Below are 17,453 nucleotides of genomic sequence, written 5' to 3' on the forward strand. Positions count from 1 at the left end.
TAAAGGGACAGACAACCGATTTTTGTCGAGTATATATTCTCTATCCCAAATGAAATTGCATCACTTAAAGCACCTTGACGAGAAACTGTTTTGCTGATAACGCCATAGAACTTTTTACATCGACATTTTTAGATCTGCGAACCGTATGTGTCCCTCCCAAAAATGATGCTGGCAACCATGACATAGAGTAGCTCGGCAACATACTTTTGTCTGTATGCGAAATGAAAAACGATATTTAAAAACTTGTCCCCGGCAAAAAAAGTTTGAATCGCAGGCTTTCCTGTTCCTTTATGTGTTTTTTTCAATGCAACGGTCTATTGCGCACGAATGCTCCATCTGTTGAGATAGACAATAGGTATAATCCGGCTTCACGTTGCGGAGGTGGGAAGTTCGATTCTCCACGGGCGCGACGTTTTTTTTTTTTTTTTTTTAACGCTGCCGTTGGTGTATTTGGAAACTGAAATCGAATATTTTGGCAGAACCAACGCTTCTCACTCAGGGAGAATCGTCAAAGCTCCTTCACTAGGTCTCTTTACTGAACACTGCCGTTGATTCTGGGCATGGTGGCTCAGTTAGCCACAGTCGTCAAAGCTCCTTCACTGGGTCTGTTTACTGAACGGTGCCGTTGATTCTAGGCACTGCGTGCGTCGGCGCGTTAAACCCTACGATCAATCTTAAAGGGACAGACAACAGATTTTTGTCGCGTATATGTTCTCTAGCTCATATGAAAGCCAGCGTTTTATATAGCCCGGTAACCACAAGCAATTTCTAAACAAAATGGCAGAAATAATTTCAATTCGGCAGCAAACTTCCTGAAACCGGAAGGGTGGCGGTTCGTAGCACGTGTCTTAACTTGACACTACAATATGTGTCCCTGTCACGTGACCTGCAAACCTAGAAGCTACTGTGACTGCTGAAACGCTTATTCACTTATTGAAAACCTTTGAACACAAATATTTGTATAAGTTTGAATTGTACATGTATTTTTTAACATTATTTTGAAATTTTTTAGGACATGCCGCCCGCCGTCGCTGGGTTGCTCTCAGTGTGGCTAACTGAGCCTCCGTGCCTAGAATCAACGGCACCGTTCAGTAAACAGACCCAGTGAAGGAGCTTTGACGATTCTGCCTGAGTCGGGGCGTTTGTTCTGCCAGAATATTCGATTTCAGTTTCCAAATACGCCAACGGCAGCTTAAAAAAAAAAACGTCGCGCCCTTGGATCTTGGAGAATCGAACTTCCCACATCCACAACGTGAAGCCAGATTCTACGTATCGTCTATCCCAACAGATGGCGCATTCGTGCAAAATAGACCATTGCATTTAAAAACACATAAAGGAACAGGGAGGCCTGCGATTCAAACTTTTTTAGCTGGGGACACGTTTTTAAATATTGTTTTTCATTTCGCATACAGCCAAAAGTATGTTCCCGAGCAACCCTATGTCATGGTTGCCAGCATTATTCTTGGGAGAGACCCATACTAATCTTAGATCTAAAAATTTCGATTTAAAAAGTTCCAGGGCGTTATCAGCAAAACCTTTTCTCGTCAAGGTGCTTTAAGTGATGCCCTTTCATTTGGGATAGAGAATATATACTCGACAAAAATCGGTTGTCTGCCCCTTTAAGTTTTTCGCTGAGGTAAATTTTCTGCAGCTCTTATCGTATCACGTGTAATCATCCTGGCCTATACACCAGCCACCTTCATTGTCTTTTGTTTTGTGTCACTTTTACTTTCACTCACTGGTTTTATTATTTACGGTGTTATCAACCATTCAATAACTTCTCTGGCTCTCTTTGTCCTTGTTGGCCTTGCGGAAATAAACACCAACCATCATCACCCCCTCAACCATATTGTCGTCTGCTTGACCAAGCCAGAATAAAATTCAACGAACGACTCAATCTGTCCTACGTGCCGCCTGCTTCGAGGATAGCGTCTGCTTCCCGCCTTCTTCGTTTGCATGAACACATGACTACAACCGCGGGGCGCAGGACGGCAAATGTCACAGGCCGGTGCCGAACTTCCCGCACGAAACTGCGGTTCGTGCACACTCCCTCCGTAGGTTGCCTTGCATTGGCAGCATGCCGGAATTTTGTGCGGTTTGCAACTTTGCTCATCGCGAACTATTTATGACAAGTAAATTACACTCGGCGCCGTGGCACGGTCGACTTAGCGGCCAGTTTCAGTACATTTGTTCCAAGATACCAACTGCACATTGAGAGCTACAGCGCACTCCACACTATAGCCTTTAGAGAGCGCGTGCGACTCTGTCGACGCGACCCTATATACCACGGAGCAAGGGGGGAAACAACCATTGTGGCGAGAGCTGTACGTCGCGATATCGTACAGCTCTTACGCGATATCGTACAGCTGTACGTCGCGATATCGAATCATTGAAGCTTCTTTATCGTGCTGTTAATTCGCACTGTCGTCTTTGTGATAATCATTACATCATCTTCGCTGAACCATCAATCATCAACCCACTCCCTCAATGTTACCCCGTATTTTGCTCGCACTAATATTTTCAAGTACAGCACATTTCCTCGTACAATAGAAAAATGGAATTTTCTCCCCGGCTCAACCCGCTCTCTCCCTTTTGATGTATTTGTGTACGAAATTGAGGGTCGTCTGAACATTATTGTATAACACTGACTCTGAGCTTACCTTGTTTTTATCTGATGTATTTGAACCTGACCCTTGATGCATTGCACTTGACTGAGCCTACCTTGTTCTTATATGAAGCATTGTACCTCACCCACTCCTGCGATAGTCCGCCTGGGCTGCAGTATGTAAAAATAAATAAATAAATAAATAAATAAATAAATAAATAAATAAATAAATAAATAAATAAATAAACGAACAAACAAACAAATAATTAAATAAATAAAAAATTAAATAAATAAGTAAATAAATAAGAGCGGGCAAGCGACCAGATAACGTCACAATGAAAACCGAGGCGGACTGCAAGATTTGGTCGCTGCGACGGCGAAGGAGAGGGTAACGGCACCTGATGCAGGAAATGATAGCGGGTGCGGCGGCCGCGCAGTTTCTTCGTCCGGGGCATATGCCGCTAGCTTAACCTACGACGAGCGCTCGTGACATTGTCTGTCCGCGCTAGAAAGTCTAGTTTGCCCTCCTGTCTTGTTCGCGCTTCGTGCTATAGGCACAGGCAATTTTGATAAGAGCCTAGCACGAGACATTCATCTATAAAAATTGCTCACGTATCTTCTCGCTCCGTTGCAAATGTCGTCGACAGACGATACTCTGCTGCCGTCCCTGCCCCACAGCTGTCTGTCTCCTCCTCCAACCATTTCTCCCGGCCAAGGTGAACGCAATAGAGGTAAACGTAACTTGTCACCCTGTTCCCAGTAAATCGAGCTTGGCCATGTATGCAGCGTGCTGCGGAGGCACGGGTGCCAAACCCCCAACTGTGATTCTGCCATACTCAGGAGAAGCCAGTCATCGCTTCGAAATCTAACCCGAGTCGATGCTTATCTCCGGCTATTTTACGAGCCCGTCCAGCAGACCCGGCACCATTTCGGGCTCGCATGAGGAATGTCGGCAAATACGAGTTTGTCTTACCTTGGATAAGGTGGTCCAGTGGTTGTGTAGTGCAGCGGTGGAGATAACGGCTTCGTTCGGTCACTCAGCTTCTTCTTGTGCCAGCACGCGCGGAACACTGCAGGCGCTTCCCTTCCACGAGGCCGTGCGGTGATGATGATGCTGATGAAGACGACGGAGATAAGACCCAAAACCTTTCTCGAAAGCGATGTTCCGTTCTGAGATTGACACTCCTGTTCAGATGCAGAACTTTTAATTTGCCGCGTGCCGTCCCTGAACCGACCTAAAACATACCAAACTACCCTAACATTTCAAATGCAATTAAACAAAATATTGTAACAATAACAAATAACAATAATACATAAAACATTTCCCAGCTAAAAAAGTCACGGATCTTGCGAAAAATTTCTCGGGGATTACGTGCTTCGGAGGTGAAAGCCTGGCGATACTTATTAAAAATTCACAGTGCTGTATTCGCGTCGCTTTCCTTTCTTTGTCATTAGGCGAGAATTACTTAAACCGACTTCCTTTGTGGTGACAGTTCCAGTAAGATGGCTTTCAGCCACTCAGGGGGATTGACCAGAAAGGGGGTGCTTACTAAGAGAAACTATATTGGTTTGGGGGGGAAAGTAAAACATTCCAGCCGTTCCGCTCAATGTGAAAGCTGTCGGAAGTGCAGAGCAGTGTTTTCCCATAATGGGCTGTAGCACCGTTATCCGCTCACTGCTGCCACCCAATACATTTCAAATTTCCCGCCTTCGCAGCGCCAATGCTTTTATGGTCACGAAACTCCGGCCGAAGTTTCATCAGGGACAAAAGCTGCCGCGGATCGCCCCTGTTAATATTGTAACGCCTCACATACTTGGACATGTGCATGACGGATGGGCAATCCCTGGGCTAGAAGAGGAAGAGGAACGATCCTCAGGCGTGTGCGTTTGGAGCCCCGTTCGTTCCTGTGAAGCTTCTCCGTCCTGTCCAAGAAATAAACCTCCCTTTTACCGTAACAGACTTGGTGGAAGGTGCGGGGTAAACCCAGCGGACAACGGCGTCACTGGATCTTCGCCGAAGCCGTCGCGTAGCTGGCCTCTCGCCCGTCCGAGAAGTCATGGCGCCCCCGGCTCAAGGCAGCTCTTCGGCGACACCGCCCGGCGGCTGGCAGCTGCAACGAGAACCACGGAAGTTTGAAGGCAAAGCGGAAGAAGACGTCGATGACTGGCTCACCCATTACGAACGAGTGAGCAAGTACAACCGTTGGAATGCGGCAGACAAGCTTGCAAACGTCGTATTTTCCTTGGAGAAGACCGCCCTGGTGTGGTTTGACAACAATGGAGCGAAATGTACGACGTGAGATCGGCTAGTAGAGTTAATGAAGGAAAGGTTCGGTGACGCTGAATCCAAGAAGAAGCGAGCGGAGCAGACTCTTCTGCAGCGAGCTCAAGTCCCAGGGGAAAGCTGCGCCACCTACATTGAAGAAATTCTGCAGCTGTGTAGAGTAGTTAACGCCGAAATGCCTGAGGACGACAAGGTGGGCCATCTACTGAAGGGAATTGCTGAGGACGTCTACACATTCCTCATTAGCAAGGAGCATTTGGACACCGTGCCGGATGTAATTCGGCATTGCCGCAAGTTCGAAGCGCTAAAAAAACGCCGTATAACTCCAAAGTTTGGCCGCTTATCCAACGTAACTACTGTCGCAAGCGTTGACAGCACGTCTCCCGCTGATCTCGCGGCTACCATACGGCAAATAGTCCGTGAAGAGTTGCGACTACATGAAGACGTCCCAAGCAAGGCAGCAAGCTTCTCTGAACGCTATCTGACGAAAGAGGCTGCGTGCCGGTGCCCTTGTGTCCACAGTGAATGCATGAATCCGTCCATCAACGCTGCAAGCATTGAGCCCCACCGAGCCGCGGGAAATCTTAATGGTCCCTATCACAGGGACGCAGATTTTTGGCGGCCAGGTCGCTTTCCTCGTAATCTATATGCCGACTCTTACGAACCGAATCTACAACTGGATCACTCGAACACAGGAAACTACGAGGTTGGCCAGCGTGCCTACCAACCAGATATGCGATATGCGTCTTTTGAACGGTCAGATACGGGGCGTCGGCCGCCTGTTTGCTATCGCTGTGGCATGACGGGACACATCCACCGATTCTGCCGTCGTCGACGCCAGCTGCCAACATACAGGGCCCCAGACGCATACCCTCAACGTTCTTCCTACAGGCTTGACTCATCGTGGCATCCGGGAGTACTTCCGACCCCCTCCGGACAAAATGCGCAGCGAAGTGGCTCTCCTTCATCGGATCGCAGCCTGACACCACCCACAATGCGCCCGAGGAGGTCGCCATCGCCTCGCCGCCGCCCGATGTCACCACCCCCGGGAAACTAACCAGTGCGGCCGATGGGGGTGAGGTCGCTGGACCGTCTGTAATCGATAAACCTCTGCCTGTTTCTATGGACAAAAACAAAGTTCAAGTTTCGGTCGATGGAGTTTCAACAATGGCTTTAGTGGACACTGGAGCCACCGTTTCTGTAATGAGTTATGCGTTCAAGGAAAGACTTGGCCGCAAAGTAATGTTCAGCTGGGATCAGCCTCTTTCTTTCCGGGGAGTTGGTGGCGAATGGCTGCGACCTATGGGTGTTTGTAGTGTGAACGTCTCGGTGGCCGGGAAAACGTTTACAGTGGAGTTCGCGGTGCTTCCCAGTTCCACACACGACGTCATTCTCGGGATGGACTTTTTACGAGACTGTGGGGCAACCGTTGACTGTGGTGCCGGTGAACTTTCAGTCAGCAGTCTTCTCTTTCCCTTGTCTGGCAACGATTCTCCAGCTGAGGAAATTCTGGTTGTTTGTGACGACGTGGTTCTGCCAGCACACACAGCATCACCCATCACGGTGACCGCTTCTGAAATCCCTGTCAGCTCCCTGGACGCCTTTGTGGAGCCACTGGCCGGGAACTGTGCGAAAAAAGACATTTTGTTGCCGCGGTGCCTTATTCGCATCAACAATGGTCACACTTTATTGTGGGCGTTGAACTGCTCCGCTCATAACGTGGTTCTACCTAGAGGCATGAAACTTGCCCGTTTTGAGGCTTACAAGAGCGCGTCTGTTGCTGTGGTGTGTGAAAGTGAGCCTCAGGTTGCCACTAGCGGCGTGCCTGATTCTAAATTTCTGGGCATGATTGATAAATCCCTCTCCTCAAGTGAGCGTGCTACGCTGGTGACCGTTCTATCCCGACATGCTTCTTTGTTTGACTTCGCCCAAGACGGCCCCAACATCCGGATCCCGTCTTCACGTGCGCGTCACACAATTGAAACTGGCTCGGCACGTCCAATTCGACAAAAGCCCTACCGAGTCGCCCCATATGAACGCAAGGTTATAGCGGATCAGGTCAAAGAAATGCTGCAAAAGGGTGTTGTACAAGAGTCATCTAGTCCGTGGGCTGCACCTGTCATCCTTGTCAAGAAGAAAGATGGGTCATGGCGATTTTGCGTGGACTATCGGCGCCTCAATTCCATTACGAAGAAAGACGTATACCCGCTTCCTCGAATAGACGACGTAATTGATTGTCTGCACTCAGCGTCCTACTTCTCGTCCGTGGACCTACGATCCGGATATTGGCAAATCCCGATGGAACCTGCACACAAGGAAAAAACAGCCTTCGTCACTCCTGACGGTCTTTTTGAATTCAACGTGATGCCGTTCGGATTATGCAACGCTCCGGCAACATTCGAAAGGTTCATGGACACGATTCTGCGTGGATTGAAGTGGGAAATTGGTTTGTGTTACCTTGATGATGTAGTAATTTTCGGGCGAACGTTCGATGAGCACAACCGCCGCGTGGATACCGTCCTGAACTGCCTGCAGAGTGCCGGCCTCATGCTGAATTCGAAGGAGTGCCGTTTTGGCGAGCGTCAAGCGCTGGTTCTTGGCCACATGGTTGACAAGGATGGCGTCCGGCCTGATCCTCGGAAGATTGAAGCTGTCGGCAACTTCAAGCAACCACGCTCAGTGCGCGAGCTCCGCAGCTTCCTGGGGTTGTGCTCATACTTTCGTCGCTTCGTTCCTCGGTTCGCGGACTTGGCATCGCCACTTACGTACCTTTTACATGACAACGTCCCATTTCATTGGACACCGGAATGTGAGGCTTCGTTTTCTCAGCTCAAATTTCTTCTGACATCAGGCCCTATTCTGCGTCACTTCGACCCTTCCGCGCCCTCTGAGATACACGCTGACGCGAGTGGAATCGGTGTTGGCGCGGTGCTCGTTCAAAAACATAATCATGTTGACCATGTTGTCGCCTATGCTAGCCGATGCCTGAGCAAAGCCGAGCAAAATTATACGGTAACGGAGCAAGAGTGTTTGGCAGTTATTTTTGCCGTCCAGAAGTTTCGCTCATACATATACGGACGCCCATTTACTGTGGTCACTGACCACCACGCTTTGTGGTGGCTCACTGGACTTCGCGATCCAGTTGGTCGTCTAGCCCGGTGGGCCTTGCGTCTACAGGAATATGACTTTGTTGTGCGCTACAAGAGCGGCCGCCAACACGCGGACGCCGACTGCTTATCTCGGCTTCCGGCCTCTGAACCCGAAGCAGACGCTGACAACTTTGACGATTATCTGGCAGTGGTTAGCTCCAACTTTCCTGATGCTGAAACTTTCGTCATGGAGCAGCAAAACGACTCCAGCCTACAACCGCTGTTTGCAGTTGCTCATGGTCCCAATTCGTCTCGCCGCTTCGTTATGCGGGACCGGCTGCTTTGGAAGACGAACTACCTCGCGTGGGGTGCCCGTTTTCTTCTTGTTGTGCCAACACGCCTGCGCTCGCAAGTTCTGCGCACAATGCACGACGACGCTACTTCCGGTCATTTGGGAACGGCGCGAACGTTGCATCGCACAAAAGAACGCTTCTTCTGGCCGAATATGCATCGCACCGTAGCGCAGTACGTAGCCAGTTGTCAAGAGTGCCAGAAATATAAGCGCCCTACCCATGTTCCACCGGGACTTCTTCATCCAGTTGCACCTCCAAGTTCTCCGTTCGAACAAGTTGGCATCGACCTGCTAGGTCCGTTTCCGCGCTCTTCCACTGGTAATCGATGGGTCATCGTTTGCGTCGACCATCTTTCGCGATACGCGGAAACCGCGGCTGTTCCGACCGCCACCGCTGCTCAAGTGGCACTATTCATGTTGCACTTTCTCATTCTCCGGCACGGTGCTCCTCGGGTGATAATCAGTGACCGCGGTCGCCAATTCGTTGCAGACGTCATCGAAGAGCTTCTACGTCTTTGTACTTATCGTTTCCGCCACTCCACACCATACCACCCTCAGACAAACGGCATGACCGAACGCACAAACAGAACTCTTACTAACATGCTCGCCATGTACGTCGACTCGGACCAAAAGAATTGGGACGAGCTGTTGCCTTTTGTCACATATGCATACAACACTGCGACGCATGAAACCACAGGTTATAGTCCGTTCTTCTTGCTGTACGCTCGTGTTCCTCGTAATACTCTGGACTCCATCTTGCCGTTTTCGCTGCATTGTGAGCCCTCGGTTGCGAAGACGCTGTGCCTTGCCGAAGAGGCTCGCCGCCTTGCAAGACTCCGAACTGTGGCGTCGCAGACGCGTTCTAAGAAGCGCTACGACAGTCGGCACCAATTCGTCTCTTATGCAAAAGGTGACTTGGTTTTGCTATGGACCCCAATACGAAAGCGCGGCCTGTGCACTAAGTTTCTGTCACGCTACACAGGCCCATTCGTTATTGTTGATCGCTTGAGCGACGTTACGTACGTTCTGTCACGGCTCACTACGACTGGACGCCGGAGCAACAAGACGCAACTGGCTCACATCGCCCGCTTGAAGGCATTCATTCCACGCTGTGAACAGTGACTCACCCTACGGGTTTCGTCTGTGAAGGGGGGAATTGTAACGCCTCACATACTTGGACATGTGCATGACGGATGGGCAATCCCTGGGCTAGAAGAGGAAGAGGAACGATCCTCAGGCGTGTGCGTTTGGAGCCCCGTTCGTTCCTGTGAAGCTTCTCCGTCCTGTCCAAGAAATAAACCTCCCTTTTACCGTAACAATATGCAGGCTTCGCCGGCGGTCGAGGACGCTTGCTGGCCGGCTCTTACTCAGTCGGCAACGCGCTACTTTCATCTGCTCTTCATTTCCACCTGTAAAAACGCGAGCAAAGTGTGCATGTTTTTGAGTCAATTGTTGTCACGTAGCTTAGCTGTAAAATTTAGGCAAGACCACGGGTGTTACTGAGGCGTATATGGGGAGCCGGACGTGGACGTGGAGGAGCCCGAATGGGGAGCATAAAAAGGAAATAGACTTCATATTGTGCGATAACCCTGGCGTCGTGCAGGATGTGGAAATTCTCGGAAGAGTAATCTGTAGTGACCACCGTATAGTAAGATCTCGAATTAGGCTAGAAAGGTACTTTAACAGAACGTGCTGTTGGGCTATTTGGTACATAATCAATGGGAGGCTTAGCGCAAAAATTTACACCATCTTCCCGGGAGGGGAACCATGGGGTAGATGCAACGCATCGGGTGTTGCCGCTGCGTTTCCGTTATGTTAGCGATGTCAGCGTGTGGATTGCTGTTGTTGTGTATCCTATTTACGCAGCATGTTCACCCCCGATGCGTCGCATCTACCTCATGGTTCCTTTCGCGGGAAAATGGTGTAAATTTTTAACCGAGCGCAAGCTGCGCGCTAACCCATAACTTGCACGGCGACGGGAGCGAGCGCAGCCGAGCGCAAGCTGCGCGCTGAGCGCGCTGGCGCACAGATGGAGCTGCGGTGAGAGCGGCGGAGCGCGCAGCCGCCGCGGCGAGGAGAATGGGGGAGGGATGCGGACTACGCCGTGACAACGACGCGGGACAAGGCAAGTTAAAGAGATGCGTTGCATCTAAAAAGACGAGGACGGTGGCAAACGTGACAGACGTGACATATTCGAGGAGGGACCGTAACATGCTCGTACGAAAGAAGCCTATTAATGAGCGAACAGTAAGACGCAAAGTAGAAGAATTCAGGATCGCGAGAACCGATATTCAGCTCTTACCGAAGAAGCAGAGTTTACGACACGGGAAGGGGGCGACAACCTTACACGCATTATCACGGAGTGTGCAGTTGAAGTCGGGGGCACGATGGCCAGACAGGATACTGGTAAACTTTCCCAGGACACGAAAGATCTAATTAGGAAACGGCAAACCAAGAAAACCTTCACCCCAGCTGACAGAATAGAACTAGCGGAGCTTTCGAAGTTAATCAATAAACGCAGGACAGCTGCCATACGGAAGTATGTCAGCTGTATGAAGAGGGTCGAATACGCTGTAAAGATTGATTGATTGATTGATTGATTGATTGATTGATTGATTGATTGATTGATTGATTGATTGATTGATTGATTGATTGATTGATTGATTGATTGATTGATTGATTGATTGATTGATTGATTGATTGATTGTAGGGTTTAACGAGCCGACGCAACGGAGGCGATCAGGCGCGCCGTAGTGGAGGGCTCCGCATTAATTTTGACCACCTGGGGATCATTACGTGCGCCGAAATCTCATACACATGGGCATTTTTGCTTTTCGCCTCCATCAAAAAAGCGACCGCCGCTGCCGGGAATCGAATCCGCTACCTCGTGTTCAGCAGTGCGACGCCTTAGCCACTGAGCCACCGCGGCGGGTACGCTGTAAAGAACGGAGGTAGCCTGAAAGCAGTGTAGAGTCGTCTTGGCGTGGGGAAAAATTAGATGTATGCACTTAAGGACAAGCAAGGCAATGTCATCACAAATAGGGATAAAATAGTCACAGTAGCTGAGGAGTTCTATAGGGAACTGTACAGTAGCCGGGACATCTAGGATAACGCCGAATGAGAAAATAGTTCAGAGGAGATAGACATCCCACCAGTAACGACAGAAGTAAAGAAGGCTTGGCAAGATATGAAAAGGGGCAAAGCACCTGCTGAGGATCAGATAAGAGCAGACCTCTTGAAGGATGGCAGAGAAATCGTACTTGAAAAACTGGCAAACCTGTATACGCAATGCCTATATGACCGCAAGTGTACCGGAATCTTCGAAGAACGCGAACATCATCCTTATCCATAAAAAAGGTGACATGAAGGACATGAAAAATTACAGGCCGGTCAGCTTACTGTCAGTTGTCTACAAGGAACTTACCAAGGTAATCGCTAACAGAATTTCTGTACCTTAAATTTCAGTCAGCCTAAAGAACAAGCAGGGTTCTGTAATGGCTATTCAACAAATGGACCATATTCACACGATCAATCAGGTGATAGAGAAGTGTGCTGAGTATACTGAACCCCTATATATAGCCTTCATAGATTATGAGAAAGCATTTGACTCGGTCGAAACCTCAGGAGTCATTCAGGCATTACGGAACCAGGATGTAAATGAGCATTATGTAAGAATACCAGAGGATATCTACAATGGGTCCACAGCTACCACCACCCTCGATAAGGAGAGCAGTAAAATACCTATGAGGAAGGGCGTCAGACAAGGAAACACATCTCTCCAATGTTATTCACACCATGTTTACAAGAAGTATTCAGAACATTGGATTTGAACAGGTGGGGGAGTAAGGGTTAATGGAGAATGCATCAGTAACCTCAGATTTGCTGATGACGTTGCCTTGATAAGTAACTCGGGGGGACGAATTGCAAAGCATGCTTTCCGAACTGGACAGAGTCGAACCGTGGGCCTGAAAATGCAGAAAACTACAGTAATGATCAATAACCTCGGGACAGCACCGCGGTTTGAAATAGGTGGCGAGGCAGTGGAAGTGGTAAGCGAATATATCTACTTAGGCCAAGTTGTGACCCCAGATCCCAACCATGAGGCAGAGATAATTAGAAGGATAAGAATGGGGTGGAGTGCATTCGGCAGGCATTCTCAGATAATGAATGGCAGCATACCATTGTCCCTGAAGAGAAGAAAGTGTATGACAGCTGCATATTACCGGTGCTAACCTACGGTGCAGAAACTTGGAGGCTCACTAAGAGGGTTCAATTTAAATTGATGACAACTCAGCGAGCAATAGAACGGAAGATGGTAGGTGTAACATTAACGGACAAGAATTGAGAGCAGAGTGGGTCAGGGAACAAACGCGTGTTAAGGACATATTAGTAGACATTACGAAGAAATGGACGTGGGCAGGGCATGTAATGCGAAGGCGAGACAACCGTTCGTCATTAAGGGTAACAGAGTGGATCCCTAGAGAAGGCAAGCGTAGCGGGGACTGCAGAAAGTTAGATGGGCAGATGAGATCAAGAAGTTTGCAGGGATAAATTGTTCGCAGTTAGCACAGGACCGGAGTAGTTGGAGATTAATGAGAGATGCCTTTGCCCTGCAGTGGGCGTAGATAGGCTGGTGATGATGACGATGATGATGATGATGATGGTATTCCACATGATTTGGTTGCCCTATACCCCCCCCCCCCCCAAGCGCAAAGCCTCCCGGTTGTATATTCTGAATGTGTACATTAGCCCCCGTGCGCAATCACACAAATTCAGGCAACTTTTTCACCTTGGTCTTCAAGCTTCGCAACCTCACCCTCTGCTCGTATTAGGTGACTTCAATGCCCCCACATAGCCTGGGGTTACACACACACTACCTGCAAAGGCCGTCTCTAATGGGAGCTCACCCAGGGTCAGCGCTTTACAATCGAGCCCGACCCCTCCCCTCCCCCCCTCCCCCCCCCCCCCCCCCCGCCACAAGAATCGGCAATAGCGTGAAAAAAGATACTTCCCCGAACCTTACTTTCTCACGCGGTATCCCAGAAGTTAAATGGCTCTGCACACCACATACGCTCGGCAGCGACCACTTCATTATATGACTCGATCTACGGCTCCAATCTGAAATCTTGCGCTAACCCCCACAGCAATACCTTACAGATTGGGATGCATTTAGGAAAATCTGTGCCGTGTCAGAGTCCACTGAAATATCATGTGACACGTATCATGCCTGGGTCAGCCAAATTCTCGATAAGAAACGCACTCACAACAATCCGGTAGACCCAGAAATAACTCTGTAATCAGTCGATGCCCGACTGTATCATTTGTGGGACGCTTATCGAAGCATACAGCGAAGATGGCGTAAGCAAAAAGCATAATAAGCGCCTTAAAGTTAGGTTAGCCTCTCTCGCTACTTATACCTCTGAACTTGCTCGTGCTCAATGGGGCCAGTTATGTGAACAGATGAAAGGTAATCTCAGCATGAGGCGTACTTGGGCCCTCCTTAAACACATGTTGGATCCCAGTCACTCGCAAATAGCTACTAATAATCCGCTCATAAAAATTATTCAACAATTTCCTATTCAAGATACACAACTCCTACACTGTCTTCATACTCTCTACATTGCTGAAGGGGACACCATAGAGCTGCCGTCATACACGGGCGATAATAAGATAAAAATCCGGACAGAGAAATCTCCGAAACGGAGGTCAGAGCGGCACTCATGAAGATTAGGCCTGGATCAGCACCTAGGCAAGATGGTGTAACCAATAAACGCCTTAGAAATTTAGACAACTCCATCTACATCATCACAGAGTACTATAATCTCTATTGGACCACGGGCACATTGCCTCCTTCATGGAAGCACGCTGAAATAACACTAATACCTAAACCGGGAAAACCTTGAAATTGGAGCATCTCCGCCCAATATCCCTCACTTCATGCGTAGGGAAAGTTCTTGAGCACATCATCCATGCCCGCTTAGTTCAACATCTTACATAGACCAATGCACTTCCACACACCATGCTAGGCTTCAGGCAGGGTCTTTCGGCACAGGATCTCCTTTTGCGACTTTAACATGAGATCATTATCCCGGGCTCCAAGGTAGATACAGCTCCTGTTCTTACACTAGATCTCATTAAAGCCTTCGACAATGTTTCACACCGAGGTATACTACAAAATCTGGGAACGGTTTTCACTTATATTAAAGACTTTCCTACTACACACAAAACACAAGTTAGCCTGAATGTGAGTTTCTTGGCTGGAATACGTCTTTTAAACTCCTCACGACAGGCTGCCTGCTCCCACGTGTGGTAGTATGATGGTGGAAAAACTGCCAGTTTACACCGGGGGCCACAAGCCGTCGTAAATAAGCGCATTTACCACGGTTGTACCTCTTCACAAAACGCAGTATCTGGCTGTGATTACTGCGTTTGTCCTAATGGGAGTGTTAAAAACTCCCACGCCACCTCCATTTCCTTCTCCTTCTCCTTCACCCCTTCCTCCTCTACGCGTCCTTACAAAATGGCTGCCAGTTGGTGTCGTGTGTCGTGTGAGCTCCAGCGTCCCCGAAAATTTATTGCCAGTGTGAACTTGCGACCGGACGAACGGATGTGAAGTGCTTCCCAACAACTGAAGCTCGTTGCGAACATTGTGGAACCAGCCTTGACTGACGTGCGACAGACTGCAACGTCGCCTCCGAGTCACCGACCTTCGAGCCGACGGAATACGCCAGCGAGCCGACGCGAGGCCTAAATGCAGTGATCGCTGAGAGTGGCTCGTTAAAAACAACGCGGTTGTGCCTCTGCGAGGTGGATGAAGGTAAGATTTTCACGTTTTTTATTGTACGCAACATTTTGGGAGACTTGTGCCGCTTCTAGCGTCAAATAAACTCAACGTGTTTCCCGCGCCACTGCACGGGCGATTCTCCGCCACTGGAGGTGAGCGTTGTGCGTAAGGCGGCACCATGCCCGGAGCGTCTGGGGGAGGCCGAACGGTGTGAAAGCAATGCGTATTTGCGCGGGTCTCGAGCAGAACACTCATTCATTCACACTCGCGAGCAGAATAAAAACTGTCCGAACTCTGAACGGCTGTTAGGTGTTTTTGTTAGGCTGTGTCTGTGGCTTACTGGCAGGCGAGGGTGAAGTTGGCCGGTCAAACGTCGCAGGGTGGCCGCTTTTCTTGAGAAGTAGGTGTGGTGCCAGCCGCGCGTGCTACGAGGAGGGTGACTGCCGCGTGCCGCCGGCGATTAATTGCTTTCACTGGAAAGGGAGAAGGTCGGGGCCCCGTGGGAGCTCTCCGTACGCTAGGCGCGTGTAACTATAACCAGCAAACGCCATTCGAGGGAGCATTCTGTACAGTCGACAGAGGACTGCTTATTATTATTTTTTTTTTGAAGGGGGGCAGGCGCAGGCGTCACACCGACCGAAATTTTTCCTTAACTTTCGGTGAGGGGAGAGAGGGGCAGTGCGGGTGATAAAACCTGAAGCTCTTTCCCAGAACACTACACGCAAGGAAAGAGGGAAAGGAAGCATTTTGAGAAGTTGGTCGCCACAAGGGTCGCGCACCTTTTTGAACAGCAGAACACTTCGTTTTGACGAACTAGTGAGCGCAGGTGTCTCGGACAGAAGTGCAATTTTGCGTAGCTTTAAATAAACATTCGGACATTACGGAAAGTTGGACACAAAAGTGACAAGTTCAGCCTCTTTACAGTGCCGTTTCTTTTTTTTTTTTTTTCAGGTCAGATGCCCAATATGATTCTGTATTTGTTACCGCAGATTTAAAGCGTTTTGCTATCCCTCTAATGAATGTGCTGCTGTGGCTTCCAGGGGAACATGCCAGGGGGTGCGGCAACGTCAGCGTTTGGGAGGCAGGTGCAAGCAAACAGCGCACCGACGACATGTTGACCTCATTGTTTGCAAATGGCTTAAATGTTTTTCGTTGAGGAGTGTTGTAGTAGATAAAGTTCTTACCAAGATACCTTGTGTTCTCGATGTAGGTGTTTTGTTGATTCAGTGTTTTTATTGTCTTATTAACGTGTTCACACGTATATCGTATTCATGTAATTTTTATGAAATACATTGACTGTGCAGAAAACAAACTTTTTACGTTTCGCCATTCAACGTTTGAAGCGGAAAAAGACTAGAAATTACGTGATCCCCAACAAAAAATAGAAATGCGGCCTGTGCCCTCATTAAGAACTCCCAAATACAGTAATAAATTCCACTGCACCGCACAAAAACACAAAAAAAAACCTCGAATGCAGGTCAACACTGCTCCCAACGTGCCCCCTGAAAACTCCCAGTTGGAGGAAACAATACACTCCCAATGGTACCCCTGGAAACTCCCATTGTAGTGGCAGTAAAATGAAACTCCCATATGCTACTGAAAAAACTGCCGAAATAATGGGAGTAAGACGAAACTCCCATTGGAAGGAGTTTTGAAAACTCCGAATTGGTACTGAGTTATGACACAAGCCATTTACTCCCATTCCGGCTTATTTGTGTTCTGTGTGTAATCGTACGGCCGTGATTCACGTCGGTGACTTAGTATCGGGCACCATTCACATGCCCTCCTTTGGTACCCCTGAAGGTGCAGACCTTTCTCCTATCGTTTTTGATCTGGCTCTCCTTAATCTCCCTAAGCGTTTAGATCAAGCTCCACATCTTAGACATATAGTCTCTATGCTGATGACATTACTCTGTGGTGCGCCGGAGGTAGTGATGCACAAATTGAGGAGGCGCTTCAGGCAGGCACGGAGTCCACAGACAGAAGCGGCACTGGCCGGTCTTGAGTGCTCCCCAAGTAAGTCGGAGCTCTTGACCCTCCCTGCCCCCCGCCGGTCACGCTCCACTCCAGACGTAACAATATGAATACAAAGTAATCCCATACCATGTGTCCCTCTTTAAAGTCCTTGGTTCGATCATACAGTGCAACAGAGCCAATACGCGATATATCTCTCAACTCACCTCACATGTCAACCAAACTATTGGCGTCATCCGTCGGATAACAGCAACAAAGGAATGACGGAATTTGAGCGCCTCCGGCTGGTTCAAGCATTTGTGTTTAGTCGCCTGACATGCGCTCTTCAATACCTTAGCCCAAGTATAAAACGGAGCTGTCTAAAA

The sequence above is a fragment of the Haemaphysalis longicornis genome, unplaced genomic scaffold, assembly GCF_048455015.1.
Source record: "Haemaphysalis longicornis isolate Haplotype H1 unplaced genomic scaffold, Haemaphysalis longicornis Haplotype H1 scaffold_4, whole genome shotgun sequence".
Lineage (NCBI taxonomy): Eukaryota > Metazoa > Arthropoda > Arachnida > Ixodida > Ixodidae > Haemaphysalis > Haemaphysalis longicornis.